Source organism: Microcebus murinus, chromosome 12 (assembly GCF_040939455.1).
Source record: "Microcebus murinus isolate Inina chromosome 12, M.murinus_Inina_mat1.0, whole genome shotgun sequence".
NCBI lineage: Eukaryota > Metazoa > Chordata > Mammalia > Primates > Cheirogaleidae > Microcebus > Microcebus murinus.
Genome location: NC_134115.1, coordinates 15793083 through 15800266, shown reverse-complemented (window position 1 = coordinate 15800266; position 7184 = coordinate 15793083). Strand labels below are relative to the sequence as shown.

The 7184-nt window shown below is 41.4% G+C and overlaps 1 long non-coding RNA gene across 1 annotated transcript; it reads left to right on the top strand.

Annotated features, from left to right (window-relative positions):
• The first annotated feature begins 247 nt into the window (after positions 1-247).
• Positions 248-3297, top strand: LOC109731159 (uncharacterized). Its single transcript, XR_002224610.2, has 4 exons — positions 248-1039; positions 1522-1612; positions 1709-1738; positions 2539-3297. It is a non-coding gene; the product is annotated as an uncharacterized LOC109731159 (long non-coding RNA).
• Positions 3298-7184: the final 3887 nt, after the last annotated feature.

Sequence of the window (7184 nt, the reverse complement as noted above, 5' to 3'; positions counted from 1 at the left end):
GGTCCAGAGCGGGCCGGCTCCGGGGTTGCCCAGTCTGGGATGTGTGTCTCGGTTATGTTGTGCCTCTCCCACCACCCCCTTCGGACAGGTGGGACACGAAGACTGAGGTGTGCCGAATTGGCTTGGGTCGCGATGACTGCAACCGGTGTACGGCGTTTCCCTCAGCCGGCTCCCGGTCCTTTCCTTTCCCTGAGGACGCAGTCTGGGCTGTCGGCGACGCCCTGCATCCAGCTTCCTTGGCCGTCAGGAGCATTATGGCGGTCGGCCTCGGTGCGGGGCTCTGAGCCTCCCCCCGACTGCGACGCTGGGCAGCGGCCGGCCGCCCGGCAGACAGCTGGTTTCTTTTGCCAAATCCCTGGCCTGTTTGGAAGCCGAAATAACGTTTGATTAGTTGGGATGTTTGGAGAAACGGGTGAGGAAACAAGTGTATTAAAGTGTTAAATGAACATTGTGTGCCTGACATTGTGCTTACGTACACACTCACCTAGTCAGGGACTTAACAAAAGCGGCTGTTGTGATCCCCATTTTTGCAAGGGAAGCTAACTCGTTCATTGATTAACCCCCATCACAACTATTTTTTCGGCTGAGATTCAAACCTTTGATAATCGATCTCCCCCCCCCAAATCGGGGGCACTTTATGAGCACCATTTTGGTCAATTAGTGACTATATATCAATGCCCCTACTAAAGAGAAGTTAAAAATGAGGAAATAAAGTATCACTAACTGCAAACTTTTAGAAATACTTTCTTTATATTAGGATAAGAGAGGTACAGAAGTCAATTTAGTGCTGATCCAAATTTGGTGATTCAGTATTAGTATATAGATGTATTTTTATTCTTTTTGGAAGACTTAAGTCTCCGTGGATAACAAAACGCTCACACCTTTGAAAATCCCCTGTTGAAAATAATCAGTAGTCATCTCTAGTTATCGACAGTAAAGTCTCTTCCTTGGTATTTTTGGAGGATTTGGAGCTTTGAAGTTTGACAGCTGTGCCTCTAGAGAAACGGAAGATCTTGATCCCTCCGGTTTCTTCGTTTTGGTAAGAAAAAGGAACTTTAAGCACTCCACTATGATGTGTTTTCCACGAATACAGTTGTTGAATAAATATAAATCTGTTGGCTTGGGATTTTTCTTTTCTACACCAGCAGCTGTTAAGTCTTGGGAGTCAAATTGATGAGCAAGAAAATCTAGCAATCTAAAAGAATCTAAAGGATTAAATATGAATAATTCAGGCCATTTTCTCTTGCTGATAGAAAAAGATCAACAACTGGAATTCTTCCCTATGTTCAGAGTTTGAGTTAGACACTAGCAGTAGTAAAAATAAGAATAAAACATGCTTCCTCTTTTTTTTTTTTTTTGAGATAGATTTCTGACTCTGTTGCCCAGGCTGGAATGCAGTGATCATAGTACACTGTAGCCTCGAACTCCTGGGCTCAAGTGATCCTGCTACCTCATACTCCCAAGTAGCTAGGATTACATGCTCATGCCACTATACCCAGCTAATTATCTTATTTTTTGTAGAGATGGGGTCTCTGTGTTGTCCAGATTGGTCTTGAACTCCTAGCCTCAAGTGATCCTCCTGCCTCAGCCTCCCAAACTGCTAGGATTACAGGTGTGAGCCTGCTTCTTTCTTAATATTGAGACAAATCATAAACTTGGGTTGTTTGTGTCTGGGTTTTTATGTTTGTTTGTTTTGTTTGTTTTTTAGTATGTCTACAAGATGCTGAGAATACAAAAAGTGAGTTAATTACCTACTCAACATTGTTTCTCTCCTTCATTTCCAATAGATATTGTTCAGGAATCTGTCTCTCTTAACCACAGTCTCTGTAGATTAGCATCCTCAGCCTCAGGGGTGGTCTGGACTGGTTAATACCATCCGCTTGCCAGCTACAGAATTAGGATTATGCATGTTTCCCAGTTCACCTCCGTGAGTTGCAAGGATAGGTTTGCAGGATGCTTCCAGAAAAGTTTTTCCTCACTCTTCAAGGAGAACTTCCAGAAGTGATTTTTGCTCCCTCTGGACCTGGTTGAGCTTGGATGTAAAGCCTGAAATTGCTATGGCACTTTTGGTGGAATTTGAAGTGAACACATGGGGAGGACAAGGCCAAAAGAATGGCAGAGAAATGGAACTAGAGTAATGGGATTACGTCAACTCTTCAATCTGTCCTACTTTAAGATCTTCAGTTATGTGAGTTAATAAACTTCCTTATAGTTTAAAGCAGCTTGAGTTGGGTTTTTGTTACTTCATATGAAAGCTTACAGTCTTATATAGAGAGCAAGGACAGACGTGGTATCTGACATCTTACGATCTGGCGAGAAAGGTAAACAAATATCTGGACAAGATTGTGCTTCAAGCTACAGAAAGCCAGACTATAGTGATTAAAGTAAAATGGGATTGTTTTTCTCATCCAGAGGTCGGCACCCCAGGGCTAGTGCACCTATTTGAGAATGTCAGCAAGGATCTAGGCTCCTCTTTCTACTTCATCATTCCTACCATGTGGCTTTTGTCTTTATGGTGTGAAATGGCTCTACTTACAGGTTTGTGTTCACAAAAGGAGGAGGAAAGTGCAAGGGGCAAAGGACCAAAGCAACATGCTAGCTGAGAATGTTTGTTTCTTTGAAAACCTTTGCCAGAAGCTCTACCTCATAGGCATAGGCTTTTGAAGAGATTGTGATGACTTCAAAATAACCTGTAAGCTTGCATTTTAAAGGTTAACAAGGGCAGGAGATATGATCAATGATGTGTCCCTATCACTTTTCCCCCTCCTGAACAGTATCCAAGTGAGATTATTCCACTTACCAAGAGAGCCATTCTGAATATGTAAATTAAATGTCAAGCTCTTGGCAACAATTATTGCTCTATCTTCTGTTTTCTATCATAATAGCGTATGGCAGGTACTTAAAGAAATAGAGGGTTAAGAGATATTGTTGAGGAAAAGTTTAAAAAGTTGGCTAGAGCAATGAATGGACAACAGACATTGCTAGAGAGGAGGTTGTACTTTTTCTTATATGCAGAAGGGGTTATGCAGAGAAGTAAAATGGATTTTGTGAAGGTAGGACACTTTGTTTTTACTTTTCGTGAAATTCCCAAGATGATAGACTAGAGCCCCAAGAAGGCTTAGCAGAAAAAAGGTATGCTAGTGTGGAGGCTCACACCTGTAGTCCCAGCTCCTTGGAAGGCTGAGCAGGAGGATCCCTTGAGCCCAGGGTTTGAGGCTACAGTGAACTATGATTGTACTACTGCCCTCCAGTCTGGGACAAAGGGTGAAACCCCGTCTCTGGAAATAAAACAAAACAAAACAAACTCAAAAAACAAAGAAGAAGATATGGTTCACTACAGTGTAATTTTTCTCTGTTCCTTTTCTTCTTGATTTATCCATATTTAGCATTTAAGATTGACCATTTCCATGAAATTCTCCCTTGGCTTCCAGGGCATTATATTATCCTACTTTTCTTAGTACCAGTGAAGACTCTTTCTCTTCCTAGTGTCTTTTTTGTTTTTGAGACAGAGTCTTGCTTTGTTGCCTAGGCTAGAGTGAGTGCCGTAGCGTCAGCCTCGTTCACAGCAACCTCAAACTCCTGGACTCAAGCAATCCTGCTGCCTCAGCCTCCTGTACAGGCATGTGCCACCATGCCCGGCTAATTTTTTCTATGTATATTAGTTGGCTAATTAATTTGTTTCTATTTATAGTAGAGACAGGGTCTTGCTCTTGCTCAGGCTGGTTTCGAACTCCTGACATTGAGCAGTCCGCCCACCTCGGCCTCCCAGAGTGCTAGCATTACAGGCGTGAGCCACCGCACCCGGCCCCTAGTGTCTTTTTACTGAGTGTTGAATGTCCCATCTACACGATATGACTTAAGGACAGAATAAAATCTTGAATCTTTCTGGTGAAAACCATGCTTCTTAACTTCATTCTCTGATTTAAAATATTATATTATTGCCTTTATCAGTATCTGGACTATAATAATAATAATGTATTACATTTTAATGGAATAAATCTATTGTTTCCCATTATATTATATACTATTAACATTATTACTACAATTCAAAACCAGGGCTGGGCATGGTGCCTCACACCTGTAATCCTAGCACTTTGGGAGGCTAAAAGGGGAGGATCACTTGAGGGCAGGAGTTTGAGACCAGCCTGAGCAAGAACTAGACCCCATCTCTACAAAAAATAGAAAATTTTTATCTGGGCATGGTGGTGCGTGCCTATCGTCCCAGCTACAAGGGAGGCTGAGGCAGGGGGATTTCTTGAGCCCAGGAGTTGGAGATTGCAGTGAGCTATGATAACACCATTGCACTCTAGCCTGGGTAACAGAGTGACACCCTGTCTGGGAAAAAAAAATAATTTTTTGAACCATATTTTGCTTGTAAAAAGTGAAGTTAATATTCCCTACTTAGGAGGAAAAGCTAAATATTATTTAAAAGCAATGCAAAAATAAGCAGGGACAAAGGAAAATTTAACTTGGATTCCCTTGAAAAGAGAATCTGAGTCAGGGTTTAAGTGCTGATGTTTATTTATGGGGTACAGTCTTTGGGCGTGAACATTGAGAGGACGCAATGCTGTCCTAGCCACTGCTTCATGGTGAGCTGAAAGAGACACAGCTAGTCACTCAGGTGGAGTCTTGGCACAGTGGTTGGGGAAGTCTACGGGACAAACTATAAGGAGAAACTATGCCTCAGGGTAGTTTTGAGGGGGAGGAAGGAGAGGAAATTCTCTCTTGTATCTGTTACTTCCCCTTGGTCAGAGTTGCCCCTCAAGGGTGTTGACTTCTCCGTAATTCCAGATTGTATCACCCATCTCCTTTGGTGGCTGCTTAGGAAATCATATCCTTTATCCATGAAGTTGTCATTTTATCCAAGTCTAAAAGTGAAGGGAAAAGCCAGAAATGCAGGGCACATTGTTCATTGCCCAGGATGCTCAGTGGCATCCTTGAGTGAAGCTTGGCACTTCCCAGGAAACTACTGGTCAACCCCAGACATAGCATAATCTTCCCCTCTCAGCCTCCCAAAGTGCTGGGATTACAGGTGTGAGCCACCTCACCCAGCCCTGATTTTGAATTGTAGTAATAATGTTAATGATATATAATGGGAAACAATAGATTTATTCCATTATAATTTAATACTTTGCTTATTATTAGAGTCCCAACACTGATAAAGGCAAGATCCAAGTGATGTTGGTTGACAGCAGTGGCCCATACTTTGGGTGACTTTTGTTACCCACCCTGTCTTTACAAATAAAAAGAATTATAGTAAGATAAACCTCTTGATTGACAGAAAGGCTGCATGTAATAGCAGCTGACTGGATAATTTAAGCAAAAGATTAAAAACATATTTTTTATTGACAGATAAAATTATATGTATTTATTATATATAACACAATGTTTTGAAGTATATATATTTTGTGGAATGCTTAAATCTAGGTAATTAACAAATGCATTACCTCACAATTATTATTTTTGTGGTGAGAATTTTTTGAAAGGTTATGAAAAAGCTCACAGGTTGGAAAGAAAAGCTGGGGAACTAAACTCCTAAACAGAAACCATGTAGTTTTAGAGTATTGAGAGCAGAAACTGCCCAAAGGTCTCTTTCACTACTGCTGAAAACACCGTGATCATTACAACTCGCTTGCATCATTCTGCACAAGATTGAAAATCCCTGGGGAAAGAGTCTGGTTGACTATGCCTAAATCAAACACCCATCATCTGGGGTTATAGAGCACATCTAAGGACCAAGATTTCTATCTCATCAAATCTACATACAGCGGAGAGAGAAATCCCACACAAGGAAAACTGTTAGAAAGGGGAAACTTATGTTATATTAACAAAATATCCATTATAATTCATGCCTTTGGCTGCTCAGCATTCAAACAAAATTTTTTCCATATATGTGCCTTCAAAAATACTCCTGCCTGGAGAATTGCTTGAGCCCAGGAGTTTGAGGTTGCAGTGAACTATGATGACATCACTATACTCTAGCCTGGGCAATAGAGCAAGACTGTAAACAAAAACAAAAACAACCCTCTCATCCTCCCCCCAAAAAACTCCTGCCTAATATAATGCAGTTATTCCTCATAAAATAAAAATTTCTCACCTCTTCTTCAGAAGGACATAACCCAAAGTATCACTACTTCATCACAATCTAAGTCCAAGATGTCTGGGTGATGTCCATTTCTGCTCTAGCTCCAGCTCAACTGACCCAGATCAAGTTGTAGAAGCCAGGGATTCTTGTGCAAATGACTCACTGGAGGAGTGCTTGCAGGTGAAATGGAGTGAGGGAAGCAGCATATGTAAGAGAAGTAAAGGTCTGAAAAAGGGCAAAATGTTTTATGAGTTATTTCTTAAAAACCATTCACCCTTTTTGAGGAATTAAAACCTGCATTCCTGTCTGAGACCAGTAATCAGAGTGGCAGAGGGTGTTCTTTGTCTTAAACCACAGGAGATGGCTCAATGAAATGATCATGAGATTATCTTCACTGGAGATGCTATAGTTAAATGGCAATAGCCCCAAACTGAAAGCCCCCTTTAAAAACTCTGTATTTCTGCTTAAAGGGAGGATGATGGTTCTTTAAGATGAGAGTCTGCCATCCTCCTCATTTGCCAGCAAATGAATAAACTTCTCTTTGCTTTTCCTTAAACCACTTATTCTCATTCTTTGCTTGGCCTCAGAGACAAGTACCGAACTTTTGGTAACACATAGGGCAGGGAAAATTAGTCAAGCCATGATGTGGCTGGAGATTAGTGTCAGCCTGATCCCAAAAAGAGTCCTAGAGTCTGAACTGTATATGGAATTGGTGCCAGTTTGAGACACAAGTATGAATAAATGATCTTAAAAAAAGGCTACCTGATGTATCATATGAAAGCCCACCCCAAATGAGACCACCTCCACCTAGAATTTATAGTTTGAGAGCATTAGCCTTACCTTTCCTGTTTCTGTGGGGAATTCCAGTGCCCCCAAATTGCCATATGCCTTCTTTTTCTTTTTTCTTTTCTTTTTTTTTTTTTTTTTTGAGACAGAGTCTCGATTTGTTGCCCAGGCTAGAGTGAGTGCTGTGGCATCAGCCTACCTCACACCAACCTCAAACTCCTGGGTTCAAGCAATCCTACTGCCTCAGCCTCCCGAGTAGCTGGGACTACAGGCATGCGCCACCATGTCTGGCTAATTTTTTCTATATATATTA